Raw genomic sequence first — 16,885 nt, 5'->3', positions numbered from 1 at the left:
GGGGCAGCATCCTCACAGAGTGGGGACCCTTCTTCTGTCAGTCAGCAGCCAACCACCAGCTACCACTCTCCCTGACCCTTTCCGTAAGCGGGTCTGTGAGCAGGCTCTCTTGTCAGCAGCTCCATGGGCACTGAGCTGTGCCCAGGAGCAGCCATGAACAGCATTTCCATGGAGCTCCAAACAGTGCCCACAGTGCAGGGTGGGCAGAGGCCACACCACAGCTTTGGCTGAGGAGAGGAGCCAGCAGCCTTCCTTTGTGAGAAGCTCTGGTGTGCTGGATGTGGCTCTGGGCAGGGCTGTGCTTCCCTGGACTTCCTAGCACCCACAAGCCCCGATGCCTGGGTTGAGAGCCCCTGACAGCCTTTCCACCACTGCCCAGGTGTGTGCCCTTCGTGCTGAACAGCCCTCACCATGCCCACCATGCCCACCGAGACCTGCCATGGGCGGGCTTTGCACCCCAGGTCTGCTCAGAGATTCTTGACTCACACCAGCTTCTGTGTGCAGTGTGTCAGGAATGTCACATTTCCTGCTTCCTACAGAGCACCCTTGTCCATATGCTTGAGGTTCAGGTTCACTCCTGAAGTCTGTTCCCTACGACAGTACAGGCCCATCACATCGTCACTGTGGAGCACCTCACAGTATTGCTGTTGCAGAGGGTGCTGTCTCACCCAGAGCCAACCAACTCCTACTGTGGTGCCCAGGATCTCAGCAGCAGGGAAGGAAGCACAGGGGAAACAAGCTGGAGCCTGGTAGGCAGCTTCTGCCAATCCACACAACCCATACCACAGGTGGGGCCTGACACAGATTCTTGCCTGATGTACATCTACACCGCAGGCTGCCACAGCCTCGAGTCTACAAAACGTGGGGTGAAGAGAAGCAATGCAGACATCCTCTTGCCACAGTCAGAGAAAGAAGGAAGCCTTCATCGGTTTTTCCATGCATGAGTTTATTAGGAAATCAGATAATTATAGGCAATTAGAATAGTTTCTATAATAATAAAGTTTAATACTTTAAATTACTAGGGAAAATTCCACACATCTTTAAGTGTTTAATTTAACATTTCTATTGCTTCTTAAGATGTGACTTAAGATGGTGTCTTACACCACACAATAAAAATGAAAATGTTTCTGTCTTCTCCAGTGCTGCAACGTACCGCTTCATGTACTGCACTCCTCATTCTCACATGAACACTCTGTGTGTGCATCAACAGTATCCTGCATGTCTTCTGACTTCTGGTTGTACTTCATCTGTTTGTCAGTCAGGCTGTTAGCTGAATCTGATGATGAACAAGAAATGGAAAGCAAGCAGCGTGCTTTAGAAGCAGTTTTGCAAGGTACGGCATTCAATGTGCACTCGTCATTAATTAAACCAGGCTTGGCTTCTCCTTGCTGTCATCCACATTTATACTTGGCTAAGTCAAGCTGAGGTGTTCCAGGAAACCCATTGATTAATAAATCATTTCTACATTGGAATCCAGTGCTTCCATGTAGAATTTTATTAATAATACATTTAGAAAAAGAAATTGTGGTCTTAAAGGAAAACACATTTTGAAGACACACACAAACATATAGTCAATATAATCTATATCTATCTAATCTGATCTCTTCAAATCTACAATTTACTTGTAGAAGGGATATGTTCCCATATCACCACACCCATGGGCAGGAATCCTGTTCACACCTGCCCTTCTACAGCCTAGATCAGCTCCGGGAAACAGGATTATGCCCAAAGGCAGTGATAAGTGCAAACATACAAGATGAGGATCACTGTGTCATGGTGTGGAACGTGATCCTGAATCATCACACGCTGCAAAACAGCTGAGTCACACGTTGTCTGTGCTCTTACCCTCTCCTTACCCTGTTAAGTATCATGAAGGGGAGATCGGTTTAGAGTTGAAATGCCACTGCCATGAAAAGCAGTCCAATTGCAACAGAAGGACATCTTTCTTTCACTCAAGAACGTTCTACATACTCACGAAAACAAGGAAGGTTCTTCAGACAGTAGAGCAGTAAGCTCATGCCTTCCTGTGGATATGTTAGACCATTGCCGTGTTTCAAGTGTAATAATGGAGTTAAAGCACAACCTACTTGGGCCTTTGTGCAGCTCCTTTTCAGGAGGATTTCTGTGGACTTACCAGCTGGGAGGCAGTGGAAGCCAACAGTTACTGGAGTTGTCTTGGTAGCAGAGCATCCCTTTGCACAGCGCAGCACAGGCTCTGTAGAGTAGCACTTGGAATCAACACCCGCCAGCTGAACCGTCTTCTCAAGCTTCACGAATGAACGATGCAGTTTACAAGCTGGAACAGAATCACTGATGGTCGTTTATGTTCTTACGTGCAAAATCTTCAAATCTCCCCAGACTGACCCATCTGCCAACGATGGCTCACGTTCGCAAGCAAATTGCCTTTATAAAGACTGAATGTTGATCATAAGCAAAGCAGCACTGCATCACTGACTGATAAGCTTTTCAAATCAGCTCATCAGATATGGAGTTACTGAAAGATAATTTCAACTGTAGCTGGCTTAATTTCTAGATTGACATGGAGAAACAGTCTGGAACACATTCTAATGAATGTTTTGCAAAGTGAACTGGCTCACTGAATAGCCCCAAAACCAGATGCAAAGGCTGTGAGTATTCAACAGTGGAAAGAAGAGAGGGGTGTTTCCAAACAAAAGCTAAAGAATTACACCATTACCACCATCGTTCAGACTCAAAATTGCTGCAGAGAGAGCAAGGATCACTGCTGCCAGCTGGTAATACTTGTCTCGTTTTGGATTCCCAGGATAAGTTACAAGTGTGTGAGAGGCTAAATGAGCCACATATAAGCTTTATTCTCAGAATGTCAGTCATTTTCACCATATGTTGGAGGGGAACGCATAGTGCGGTAACTAGCAATGGTGTGGATTTTGTTGTGTGCACGCCTGTGTACTGCACATATATCTAAAGCAAGTCTGATGCCAGGTATTCATGACAAAGACACATAGAAGAATGACAGTTAGTATGCAGCTGGACACATGAAAGTCATCTCCAGGTAACGAGTAAGTCCTTCCCATCAGGTTCACAGAGGCAGTGCGCTTGTTCTCCTCCCTCCTCCATGGGATGCTGTTATACCATAAGCTCAGCTGAGAATGGAGCACACTGTAAGATCGTAATCTACTGAAGCACTTAAAATATAGCCCCTTTTCTTTCCTTCCTTTCAACTATGTAATTAATTCCCTGGAGCTGCTTGTGTGCTCGAATGCTCAACAGGTTGCCCTGGTTCAAAACTCAGGTGGGGAACAGTAAAAAAACATTTCAAATGTAAAACAATCAGACATAACAACATTGTGGTACAGATTTTTGCTATGTATGTGCTTTCCAGTATCATGGCATATCATAGAATGGCTTGGGTTGGAAGGAACCCCAAAGATCATCTAGTTCCAGTATGGCAATGCACAAACATATAAATGCTCTCCTTCTTTGCTAAGAACTCACATGTATCTCACAGTCCGATGCCAAACTCCCATGATGTTGTGGTGCTTTTAGCTGCATTGCAGCCTTTAAATCATGCTGTGCCTGGCTAGCTAATTAAGTACTTATTAGTTTTGACTACTATTCTGAAGCTTCTGTGTGATCGCTGTTTTCCGAGTAGGTGATAGATGCAGTATGATAATACTGGTTTTCTTACATTTCTGTTTCCTATTTTTCTAGTACAGCCTTTCAAACGTGGACAGAAGCTGAAAACTTTTTTTTTTCTTGCAGATACACTGCTGAGTCAGACCATGTGTGCTCACAGGCCCATTTGCCAACACACAGTTGCTGCAAGAATAGATTATTATTGCTGAAGGATTCTTGGATATCCTATTAAGAAACAGAGAGAAGGACTCTGCAGCACTGGCTGCATTATCTTCTTCTATGTGCCCCACCTGGACAGATTGAGCTTTGCTACTGCACAGTATTGCACTCACACATACAGATTTAAGGAGATCCTACAGAAATGTCTCATCTAGATTTATGAAGAGGAAACTGTACCGTGATTGTTTTTCCATCGAAGTACAATTTATCGATACCATGGCCTGGGGCAGCAAGTGCAAGCCCTTGGTTTTCATTGTGAATCCACAGAGAAGCACCTAGAATACAGAAAAATAGAGAAATAATGGTAATAATTTAGAAAAGCAAAAACACCTCAAACGGACCCAAACTGTCTCCTTTAATAGAGAGAAAAGTTGTGATCATGTTTTAAAAAAAGTTCTTTTGCCTCTTCTGCTTTGAATTCTTCACTAGTTCTCAAGAAGCACAGGCTGTAAAAAAATACTGAAGAGTGTACACATAGATAATGAGTGTTTGTAAAAAGTTGGAAAACAATTTTAATTATCACAAGTGAACTTATTTCTCTTGGGGTTATTAGCATATCGTATTTATTCCTGGAAAGGCTTACAGAGCTGCTTAGAATACTTGTGCAGTTGTGCAGCTATACAAAACTCTGACTACGCTGCACTGGAGTAAGAAAATACAAAAACAACACGCTTGTCGATGGGGACATTTTTAGCACAATTATCACTCACTAAGTACATAATAATTAGGGCAGAGCGCAGCACTGGCAGATACTAACCCAATTTCAGCCAGATTTATCCTGAATCGTGTACCACAGATACATAGTCGGGGAGCATCTGCATTGTGCATTGCCCCCAGCTGTGTAGCACAGAATGAAACAATGTCCTCCTGTGTCCTGTCACAGAAAAAACACCCCTGCTTGGAAATAAGAAAGCAGCCTGGTTTTCCTGGATATGCGCAGTTCTCTGTATTTATTCCTGGCAGACTTCAGAATGCTAACCAGATGTATACCTATGAAGCACAATGAGAACATCTTGGATCTCTGAGGGTGGTGAAGGTTTCATCAAGCAAGGTTTTCTACCTTAACTGATACACTTCTGGCAAGCCAACTGATACAACTTTGGCAGCCAAGGATGCAGTTGGCGTCCATCACCACAAGAGCACGCTGCCGATTCACCATCAACTTATCCACCTGGCCACCACGGGTTACTATTAAACGTACCTTAACACAGTGTTATACTATATGCGAACATGTAATGTCAAGGTAGAATCCAAATGCAGTTATATTTCTTTTGTTAAAAAAGTAAATGCAGAATAGGACATTTTTGTTGCTCACGTTTGCATTTGTTCTCAGTTTGGGATGAACGTTCACAGGAACTGACTTACCGAGATTTGATGTGAAGGGTTTCACCGAGAAGCAACTCCGAGTTGGAGTTATCTAGCTAGAAAGCAGAGATAATTCTCAGTGAACTAACCTTAGAACAGGAAACCAGAAGTTCCTCTGTCAGACAGTCGATGCCTTTCTGCTCTCAGGATATCGCACCTGCCTTCAAGCTCAGGAAGCTCTACCAAATTCAGGAAACACTATGGATCAGAAATTCAGCTGCAGTGAAAGACATCTCTCTTGAAAGCAAGACCTAAGTTCTTACTATTTAAATTTAGGAGTGTATTATTCTTTCTGTACATTTAACCCTGCATTAGTGAAGAAATGGCATTGAAGTACATGATCAGACTGACATCAGAACATGATCAGACCCAGCAACGATCCCTGGGGAACACCGCTAGTTACAGGCCTCTAACTTGACTCTGCATTGCTGATCACAACACTCTGAGCTCTTCCAGTCTTCTCAGTAGAACTCACTGTCTACTTGGCTATCCCACACCTCCTAAGCCTATCCACAGATGTGCTATGGGTGACATGAAAAGCCTCGTGGACATCAAGATAGACAACGTCCACTGTTCTCTCCTCATCTACATCATGGGCTACCAGGTTGGTCCAGCATGTGATTTCACCCTGCTGAATTCATGTTGACTCCTCCTGATAACCTTTTCTTACACTTACTTGGAGATGACATCCAGGGAGAGGTGAAGCTGACTGGCCTGTAGTTTCCTGGCTTTTCCTTTTTGACCTTTTTGAAGACTGAAGTGACACTGGCTTTCTCCTAGTCCTCAGGGACCTCTCCTGTTCTCCATGACCTTTCAAAGATGATAGAGAGCAGCTTGGCAATCTGCCAAAACCTGTGCATGCAGCTTTAATGTTTAATTGGTAGAAGAGCCAAAACACAGGACATAAACACTTCTAAGGGTGTCAGGTTTGCTCTTATCAGTGGATGTCTCACTTTTAGTTTTTGTTGTTTGTTTGGCTTTTGTTGTTGTTGTTGCTGCTGTTAGGTTTGGTTTCTTCCTTTTTCTTTTTCTTTTTAAATTTACTTGTATTTTGCCAGTTTCTGTGCCTGAATGTCAAAGAGATGCATTTATTTTTGCCTACAGTTATATGATTTTACAGGCGGGGGCTTTGTGTCATAACCTGCTGTGTGAAGCCACACAGGAATTTGAAGTAAAGTAGAATTGTGCAGTCTGTTTTGCATGGGTGAAAAGAAGTTGCTGATAGAGTGGCTGTGTGTAGAGATGACAGAGATGAAAAATGTGTGGAATTTCAATTACTTTCTTTTCCCCTTCTGTACCTTCTTTTATCTCAAAGATATTATAGAACAAGAGTGGTGAATAATTCATTACTGGGAAGGTCAACAAAAATATTTTCTCTTAGATATATAAATAATCATTGTTGCTATTTTATTTCTTAGCTGTTATTATTATTATGGCCTATTCCTGGTTTTCAGTTAAATTCAACTGGGTCTCTTGGTGAGACCTTAACAGCTGAGACTCCAGCTCCTAACTGCTGAAGTCTAAACACACCTGCGTTCTGAGTCCAGCTGAACTGGAGTTCATTTATTTCGCAGTAGCCCATATGGTGCTAAAGTTCACCTTTGTGACCAAATGTGTGTCGATAACACACCAGTGTTTTGGCTGCTGCTGAGAAGTACTCCTCAGAATCCAGACTTTCTATTTTTTTGTTCTGCCCACCTCCTTCAGCATATAAACTGGGGATGGGCAAGAAGAAAAGAGAGGCCATAACCTGGGCAGCTGACCCAGTTTGACCTAAGGGATGTTCTATGTTATATAACATTATGCTCAACAATAAATACAGAGGGAGGGTTTTTAGGAAGCTTCTTTTCTCTGTCCTACTGGGGGGTGGAGGAGAGTGAGTGAGCAAGTATATATGTGGTACTCAGCAGCTTCCTGCAGTCAACCCATGACAACATGATCATTTTACAAAGCTGAAAGTGGGATGCTAGTCCCAGAAATACTTTGGGCAAGTGAATCAGACTCCAGCTGCTGCTGATTGCAGTATTAGGACAAAACCTGTATGCTTAGCCCTTCATGGACAAAAAAGAAACCCCTTATGCATACAGGTCAGAAGGGAGTTAAAGTGTTCTACAGGAAGATATCTAATCTAGACAATAATTGATCCATGAGTGAGAAGCGCAGGAGTGCGAACTCACTGCTCAGTGTGAAGACAACTGTGACATTCCAAATAGCTAGCACAGATGACAATAAATGACAGGTGTTAGATTTACAAGCCTCCCTGTCATTTCTTGTCCCAAGTTTCTCCAGATAACGTATGTAAGCAGATTTTTTGTGATAACTCACCATTTGTAATTAATGGTGATTACACCTACCATCAAAGATATCAAAGTCAGTTTGTTCTATCAGTTGTTGCCAAATCCAATCTAGAATGCAGCTTTTAGAAAGGTCAATAAAATTTAAAGCCTATTAGAGGCGACCAAGCAGAGGATCCATGAGTGAATACAAACTGGCAGTTCTGCTACAGATGATGGTTCTACTACCTCAGTCATCTTACTGTTCTGATCCTGAAAAATGTTCTGGCTACTCCAGGGCAAAAACACATCTAAAACTGAGTGAAGTCGGCAAGATCCTGAGCAATACCTAGGTGTGTTTCTATCATTGCTCCTCCTGTGTGCTCTTTCATGTTAATCCCTTGTCATGATTTTTTGCTATCGGTATTTCACATCATAATATCAAGTAGTGCACTGGGAGTTAAAGAGGTAAAGTTGTTCCAGGGCACAAAAGGTTGTGGACCCATCATTTTGTATCCTTCTTAGCCCTATTTCATAATGCTGTTACAGTGAGAAAGAACGCAGCCAAGGACAGAAGGAAATGAGTTTAGCAAACGTTCACTGCAGTGCATAGCACTGAGGTGAGCATTTCCAACCAGGGTGTGTAAATAAACGACAGAATACAAGCAGCTCCATAAAACAAGAGCATCTTGAACTTACAAATAAATTGTAGCCCTCACACATCAGGCATCAGCTTTCTTCACCCTTTTCTCTCTGTAATGATATGTCTGAGCTCAGAAGGGATTTTGCCTGCAGGGCAGATGTGAGGCATCAATGGCAGAATTCATTAAAAATATATGTATTTTTAATTGCGTTTGTGGACGTTACTGCTCTGGAAGGAATGCCTAATGCTTATGAGACTGTCAAAAGAAACACTGGAACTGAAGAAATGAATTGCCCACCCTCAGCTCAGCCAGGGTGTGGTTCGTGAGGTGACACCACCTGTGAGGCGGCTCAGCTCTGAGGGGACGGGCGGCAATGCCTGCGAGGGGCCCGTGACCTTCAGGTGACTCCAGCCCGACCCGTCCCCCTTCAGCTGGAAAGGGCGGGAAGGCGGAGGTGAGAAGAGAAAGCGGAGGGAAGAGAAAGCGGCGTTCTGAGCTGCTATTGGCTGCTGGGCGGCAGGGAAACCTATATAAGGCCCATGGGCAGGAAAGTGGGCAACAGGTGTTCACCTCAGAGCTGAGGTGTGGCAGAAGCTGAGTGCTGTGAGGGAAAGGCGGCAGGCGGACTTCAAGCAGCCTCCGGGGACGCGGTATGTTTTCGTCACCTTTTGTGTGTTGAAATTTGGAGTATTGTGTTAGAGACGGAGAGGAAAAAAGTAGAGTAAGGTCTTTCCATTTTTCCCTAGCTATTTAAAGGGATCTTTTGGCAGTGGTTCATGGTGGGTTTTATTTATTATTTTTGTTGGCTTTTTTTTTTCTTTTGGCATGCACCTTGGAAGATTTCCTTTAGTTTTGTCCTTGACTACATTGAATTGCTGGTGAATGTTCTGCCTTGGTACAGCCTTGTTGTATGAAGTGCTTTTTGCACTGCTCAAAATGGGATGGCCTTTTCGAGTGTATGCTGTGCCTCTTCCTAAGAAGGAAAGTAAAATTTAATTGGTATCTGAAATTCAGTTGGAGCCATTGCTTTTTACAGTGTTCCTGCAAGCATGGAGCACTGCTGTGTGACCATTTGCTCTGAGCGGCTGCAGGTCAGTAACAGTCAGAACTATACTACCACTTCTTTAATGCTAAGGTGATATTCTTTTTGGTGTTTGTGTGTAGTTCTACGTTTTAATGACACATCTTGTTTCAAGCAAATGTCATGATCTGTGATGCCACAGTGTGCTTAAGATATGCAAATATTGACTTTTTAATTAAGATCTCTATTGATGATGAGGTGTTTGTGTGTTTGATTATTTAGTCTTCCTGTAATAGTCTTATTTAGGCAAAGCTATGCATCTTTATTAGTTTGATATTGCTTGATGAATCGGTCCCTCCAACCTGGTAATTAAGATGGCATTCTCTGATCTTTGAACTCATTGCAGTATATCATCTTTTTACTGCTGTACAGTACAGGAAAGCAGAGTTTTGGTGATGCTACTCAGTACAGTTGGAGGCATTACTTCTGGAGCAGCCCTTGTATATGGCTATTACATTGTTATATCACAATGCCTTTGGAAAAGCTATTAGCTGAGCCTGGTGTTGTGTTGGATACTGTGTGTGTGTGTATATATATATATACATGTTAGTGTGTATATTTATGTAAATAGTAACTAAGCATTAGCTACTTTGTTCTGTGTAAGAACGTGATAGCAGGGACTGTCTTCTCATTGTGGACACTTGATATATAGCAGTAATTGCTGTCTCTTGTTATTGCACAAGCCATCCACAGTCAACGTACATAGGAAATACAGTAGCTGTTTTATACGTAAGGAGCTCAAAATGCCAAATGCAGTGAAAAGAATATAACTTTTTTTTTACACTGCAGTGAATTACTGTTAGCACAGGGCCAGTCTTTGCACTGATGGAGATTATGTAAACGTTCAGAGATTCATTATCACTTTGTTAAGCATTTCCATCCACATATGAATCTTGTTACAAAGGGGACAAGAAATGAATACAGCTGTTTTGCAATGAGCCCACCTGGCACTTTTGCTGTGACATTGTGCCAGCCATACTCTCAATATACTTTACAGGTGTTTCATACTTTCCTCTCTTCATGCTTGAGGAGAGGGAAATCTCACTGTCAGACTTACCATCTGCTCTTGGTGTTATCTTGACTGGTTTTATGGCTCAGGAGGGAGCATTGCTCCTTCAATGAGTTATGAATCTCTAATGCAGTTCATTGTATTGTTGTGAGGTTTTATGGAATCTGCCTGGTGGCCGTTCTGTTCTTGTCTTGGAGATTCGGTTATCTTTCTAAGGACGCATGACTGTATGTGTGCCGAGACTTCAGTAAATAAACCACAGAGCCTCATCACTGGGATAGTCTTTACAAACGTTTTGTGATCTCTCATGATCCATAAACTTGCATACTGTAAAATAAAGCTTTCCTATGAGTGATCTCAGTGCAGGTTTCCTGTTGTTACACTTTGAAAGTGAGTTTTCATTTCATATGCATGTGAATGTCTACCTGCACAGATGAGTGGGTGAATAGCAAAGCCATAGGAAGAATTAGGGAGCACTTATCATGAACTCTCAATTGATTTCCTCCCAATTGACATTAATGTGTTTCAGGAGATACCTCTGAGACTTTTAAAACTACATATTAATGTAAAGGTTTCTTAGGGGTGTGAGGCACAGTGTAACGTTTACACTCAAGTGGATGGCTGAGAACAAGAGAAAAAAAAATGGTGGCAGAGAGGGTTATATCTTGATTTCTCCATAGAGATATTTTCAGATGTTGAGACTGTGCCTGAGTGTTTGTGCGGTAAGAAGAGCAATAAGCAGCGTGAGCTTTTCTGGGATCAAAACAAGATTTAGTTGGAAACATTTGGCATTAGAACACAGACGCGGAGCAACAACAAAACCCGGGGAGCTCTGTAAGCGCCAGCTACGGCGATCGCCTTGGAGAGCCTTTAATAAACGGCTTAATTATATCGCCCTCTGCCGGAACGACGGGAGTGTGCAGACTGATGCTTAACGCGGCGGAAGAGCTGTGCCAGGAGACCCTGAGGTGGATGCAGGTCGGTTGTTTCACAGTGCTCAGGATTCCGGAATCGAACGCTTCTGGATTTGGAACCCAAAGAGGGATTTGGGTTTTCTTCCGACTTGCTGAAGGGGCATTCATTTCCTTGGAGAAAAATCTGTGCATGCAGGAGGGAGATCCAAAGCTGAAGTTGCCCAAAAAGGGATATTTGTCCTCGAACCTACAGGAAAAGGAAAACAGAATGGTTTCTGAGTTACACGGGCAGATGGGCTCAGAGCTGATGAGAGAATGGCTGTGTGAAGTTGTGAGGACAAGGTCTCTTTGGGTCCTGTGCCACAGATCAGTATTTATCATTATCATTATGTTTGCATTCAAAAAGAATACAGTTTTTCCTCACTGAAATGTTTTTCTTATTATTATTTGTTATCATCCAGCATTTGGCTTTCCATCTAACATGGAAAGGCTGACCCAATGCACTGGTTAAAGAAAGTTTTGCATGAAGCTCTGATTTCATTGCTTTATAGTTGAATTCTATATTCAATTTTACATGCGGGGAGAATCCCTTAAAAGAAATCCATCTTTCCATACAAAGAATGGGAGGATGTGTGCATTGCTCATGGCAGCAAGCTGAAGATCTGACTCGTTGTGTGTAAAAGATGAAAGATAGGTCAGGACTCCCGGCCCTGTGAGGTGCACTGCTGTAGTTTCTGTCCACCCACCTAATTCAGTTTCTGTGTTCTTGTTTGGCTTCAGCGAGGCCATCCCTGCTTTTAAAAGTGGGAGGAAAGAATATTTAAAGATGATTTCTAAGAACCGAGCTGATCAAGTTTTTTATTGGTTGGATTTCTTACAAATGAGCCACCAGAACATCTCCAAGCAAACAAACACGTTTAGGTATTCTTTCTTCAAAGACTACTTGGCAGTCCTATACTGCTGTCCATGGTTTGTTACGTCCTTGCTGGAACCAAGAGTTGTGGTGACTTTGAATGGATGAAGTGAAACTTCCAGAGGAGGAACCTCAGCGCTGGGTGTGTGGCTGACCCAAATAACACATGGGTGACATTTTGGAGGGACCGTGAGTTCTGCATGGATGGAAATGCTTGCTTCATCTCAGCGTTTTCCCAAGTAGCGATGAAACCATTTACTGCTCATCTAAAGAGATTCTGAGAACAAGAGGAGAGAATAAAAGGAAGCTTAAAGCAGTAGTAGAACTGCTTCCTCTAATTCACTTCTAAATTGGGTTTTTGGTTATAAAATGATCTTTCATTGAAAAGAAACACTGGTTAGAGCCTCTTCATCCATTCCACCCCTACAGGAAAAACCTCGGGTTCCCTTCCACCCCAGGCCATTCGTTGCTTCTGTGCTGCTCTCCCCCTCAGCGGAGCTCCGCGATCACGTCGTCACGCCTCAGCTTCGCCGCCCTCCCACTCCGCCGAAGTCATCGCGTCGGGCGAGCGCCGCATAAAGGCGGACGGATGGCCCCCGCTCCGCTCGCCCAGCCCTTCTTCCCCTTGAAGGAAAGCGACGGGTGCGGAACGGCGGTAACCGCAGCCTCCCCTCCTCGCCCCCACCGCCACCCGACGCCGAAACGGTCGGCACCGGCCCTTCCCTCAGCGAGCGGCCGAGCGCGGCACCCGGCGCCGGTGACGTGGGCACGGGGCGGCCGTCGGGGCCGGTGATGGGGGCCGGTGCTGTGCGGGCCGGGGAGCTGCGGGCGTTGGAGCTGCGGTGAGTGTGTGACGGTGTGGGGCGGCTGCTGTCGGCTCCTCCGAGGGAGCCGTGGGTTGGCGGTCGTAGGTACGGCTGAGGAAGCGCAGGTTCGCCGTGGGAGTACGGACATTGCCCGGCCCTTCTCGTACCTGCAGCGCTGAGGACAGACGGAAGGGCTGCTCTTGCGGCTGGAAACGACTCCTTCGCTCCGTATCGTTGCTCTGTGCCGCGTAACGCGAATCCTCAGCGCTCACCGCGCGGGCTGCTGTCAGTGGGGAGCTCTCACCGCCTCCGCTTCTAACAAAATTAACAGGGTGGTTGTTGTTGTTGTTTTTTATGATGCGTTTATGATGCTAGAGGCTTCTGTGGTTTCCAAAACTATCTAAGATGCCTTGTAACGCAGCTGTTATTGCATATCATGCGGTTAAAATGTTGACATAAAAACTTTATTGGTTTTTATTTTATTTACATATAGCCTTGACATAAACTGAAATTTCATTATTTGCCTTCATCTTTTTACTGGATGTCTTAACTCAACTGATTGCTTAATGTATTGCTTTAAATTTTCCATACTCTGTCACACGTTCTACACCATCATCTCTGGTTTTTATATCGGTCTATCTGATCTTTCTCACTATTTTGCCAGCTTGAACTTAAAGGGGAGCTCAGCGTGAACATCTTGATGGAAGCTGTCATAAGGATACAGTGGTGGCAAATAGGGAAGTGCGATACATCTGGTTACATCCTGTCATAAAAGCAGAGATTGTCTTGGGTTGGAAGGGACCCTGAGGATCATCAAGTTCCAACCCCCTGCTACTGGCTGGGCCACTGATCTCCAGATCTGGTACTAGACCAGGTTGCCTGGCGCCCCATCCCCTCCAGGGATGAAACATCCACAACCTCTCTGGACAGCTTGTTCCAGCACCTCACCGTTCTCTCCATGAAGGACTTCCCCCTGACATCCAATCTAAACTTTCCCTCCTTGAGCTTAAAACCATTCCCCCTTGTCCTGTCACTGTCTTGTAAGGTCTGCCTAACACATCCAGAACATGTTTATTATGTTTCTACCAGTCTCAAGAAATCTGGGTGGGATTAAATGACCCAATTTAGTGTTCTTCTCTAGATAGGGTGGTTACAGTGTGGCCACTGAGCCAGCAGCTGTCTGCTCATATGGCCTAACGGTGTGCGCTGTCTTTAGTTGGGCTGCATGCTGACAGTTCCCTTGTGTGTCTGGGAGCAGTGTAAGGGAACAAATCAAGGGCTGCTGTTGTGGAAATGGAGCACAATTCTGAATACTGACGAAGGGCAGGATGTGGGACCATAAGCTTGTTGGAAACTGTGCTCCACCAATTGTTTTGCTTCTTAAATAGATTAAGGCTCCTCTTAAGACTTGTGCAGTTGTTTCTAGGTAGCAACAGATGTTGGAGTGCAATGTTCTGTTGAAGATGATGTGCTCATAGTTTTTCTTGAAATCCTCTAAGGCAGATGGCTTGCAACGACCACCAAGCAGAGCTTCAGAGAATGTTTTGTTATTTTGCTATTCTGATTCACTGCAGGAATTCATCAATCTATTTTTCTCATAATACAAAGTCATCTGTCGGCATGTAGTGGTGACTGCTTTGTTGATCTCTTGACCAATATTTGGAGGTCTTGGCAAGTGTTTAACCTGGCAAAACTTCTAAAAGTGATTTGTAACCATGGAAGTCCAAAAGCCTTTGAAAAGCATTCATGTATGTGCTTTATAAAGCTAAATTATTTTAGCTCTTTTGTTGTCTGAAAAAATGACTTGATGACTGACTTTGTGTGAAAGTGGGGTGGGCAATAGTGAACCTTACAGCCAGGGGGGTTGCAGTAAAGTGGCTGACACCATAAATTATGTCACTATTGAAAATGTTCTATTTAAAGCTTTCTGTCCTGGCACTGGTTATCCAAGTTTATGTTGAAAATTATTCTGTAGTAAAAAAAAATGTAGCTGTATTGTTGCTGACAAAATGACTATTGAGCCTTCATTATTTTTTTTATTTTCTTGTAACTTGTTTGTATGGAGGTAAAGGCTCAGGCAGAATACTGTAACTTCTTGCTGTACCTGTGGTTCTCACTTTCAGAATAATCTGTCTGTGATTATACAGGTATGGCTATAGGTGGGTGTAAGTGCAGCCCCATTCTGATCTGCCCTGGGAGCCCATTTGTCATGGACCTGAACAAAGCTAAGGAGGGTGTATGTGCATGCAGTCAGAGTGGGGGGTGAGGAGGACTTGGTTTTTGTAAGCAGGCTGTAGCTGGATCCTGTGGTGGTTGTGTAACAGCAGGGTGCTGGCAAAAGCTCTAGTTGGAGAGACTTTATATTACAGAGTTGGTGTGGAAGCTCTGTAGGGAGGAGGCAGGGATTTATTTCCCTATACTAATGTTGTTCAGGCCTAGAGTGAGGAATTCAGCTAATATTGTACAGTGCTTTTCATCTACCTGACTGGCTGCTTTCCTGTGCAAGTGTAGGGAGCCCAATTCAGCAGGGGATCGGACTGGATGATCTCCAGAGGTCCTTTCCAACCTCAATCATTCTGTGATTCTGTGAAATAATGCTTCTAAAACAGTGACTTGTTCAAGTGACCATCTTTGTTCGTAAATAGGACTGAGAAGAATCAGTTGACTTTCTTTGGTTATGTCTGGGAGCTTTATGCTTTTTTTTTTTCCAGCTACTTAACTGTGAGATATTTCTCTTATTCAAACAGCACAGTTGGTGGTGGAATGGTATATGGGTGCTGTGATGGAAACTTCCTCTCTTAATTCCATCTTAATATTTTTCATAAGATAAATAAGAATTGAGCACACATGGGATGGTTTACCTGTGAGTCGTGATCCGGTAACGATTGCAATGAAGTCATAAAACATAGGACTGCTAATGCCACTTAGTGTTCCCTTCTTTAATGATCCTCCAGGACCAGTTGGAGTGCCAGGGAAACCCTTAAGAAAACTGTGTGACTATGAGGGTAAGTGTAACTGTTTTGCTGCAAGTATCTGATTTGTGCCACCACTGATGTTCATCTGTAATTAATATAGCTGGTCTTCATTAAAGTTTCTCTGGATATTTTCTAAAACTGATCTAATTTGACTGCTTCATCCTGAGCACTCTGGAAAAGAAGGCTGGCAAAGAACTTGGTTGTAACCACAGCTACAGTTAAAAAAGCTCATTAAGTAACCATGAACGTCATACTATCTTCAACTATAAAGTTCGTCGAAGTGCATCAAGAGGGATACTTTCCCTGTGTGGTGAATAGTGTTCGTCACACAATTTACAGTAAGGTCAATAAATAGATCTAGAACTGGTGCTCTCATCTTCATGTTGATAGCATTTAAAAAAGCTCTTGAAGGTTTACAGCACAGCTCTTGAATTAGAAAGCATCAGTAGCATGTACACAGTTAGTCAAGCTCTGGGACAGCTCAGGCTGTGAAAACAATTGTTTGTGATAGTCTTGCAATATAATAAAATAGACAACTAGTAAAAAAAATTGACAGCCTTTCTCTCTCTCTTTTTTTAAGTTGTAGAAGCATTTTTCTTGAGTGACAGGGCTGAACAGGATCTAGAAGTTGAACTCTGTAAGTGTAGCTTGCTTAAAAAGTCATGAATGCTGTTCTGCATTTCTTGTTCTAATGTTGTAAAAGGTGTATGAGGAAGGGTGTGGGTACAGAAATGCCTTTAGTATGGGGGATGTACATCTTTGTGGCAGATAAATGCAATAATAACTTGGCATCTTGTTATGAAAATTGTGGCTCTGATTTTTGAAAGTCATAGACAACACTCTTGCTGCTTTCTGGCAAAAGAAGAGTGTGGAAAGTAACTGGTCAAGTCCATTCATAATGTACAGAACCTAACTGTTTTTAGATACCTGTTGATTGATTAGGAGATAAATAGCTTCCCCCCCCTCCCCCCCACCCATTTAACAGGAACAACTTCCCTTAGAATTCAGTGTGACCAAAACAGAAACAAAACGGGCGGGAAGAGCTCATCTCCCCTGGAGTTATTGCCCACT

General features: G+C 43.5%; 2 long non-coding RNA genes across 5 annotated transcripts in view; one reads left to right on the top strand and one right to left on the bottom strand.

Moving 5' to 3' along the window:
• Positions 1-471: 471 nt before the first annotated feature.
• Positions 472-13,134, bottom strand: LOC121111363. Of its 4 annotated transcripts, none has more exons than XR_006939965.1 (7): positions 11,867-13,134; positions 8,172-11,367; positions 5,876-6,009; positions 5,289-5,378; positions 4,012-4,109; positions 2,135-2,296; positions 523-1,276 (listed from the first exon to the last, which is right to left on the bottom strand). It is a non-coding gene; the product is annotated as an uncharacterized LOC121111363 (long non-coding RNA). The 4 variants fall into 4 exon arrangements; XR_006939963.1 differs by having other exon boundaries at positions 547-1,276; positions 8,414-11,367; XR_006939964.1 differs by having other exon boundaries at positions 472-1,276; positions 5,289-5,397; positions 5,876-11,367.
• LOC121111362 overlaps positions 8,670-16,885 on the top strand; it is a 25,126-nt gene continuing 16,910 nt past the window's right edge. The window contains exons 1-2 of the long non-coding RNA XR_006939966.1: positions 8,670-8,766; positions 9,153-12,875. This is a non-coding gene — a long non-coding RNA (uncharacterized LOC121111362). The remainder of the gene's footprint in view (positions 8,767-9,152; positions 12,876-16,885) is intronic.

This window comes from Gallus gallus, chromosome 8 (assembly GCF_016699485.2).
Source record: "Gallus gallus isolate bGalGal1 chromosome 8, bGalGal1.mat.broiler.GRCg7b, whole genome shotgun sequence".
NCBI classification, from domain to species: domain Eukaryota; kingdom Metazoa; phylum Chordata; class Aves; order Galliformes; family Phasianidae; genus Gallus; species Gallus gallus.
Note: the sequence above shows the minus strand (reverse complement) of the source record. Positions and strands in the feature narration are given on the sequence as shown.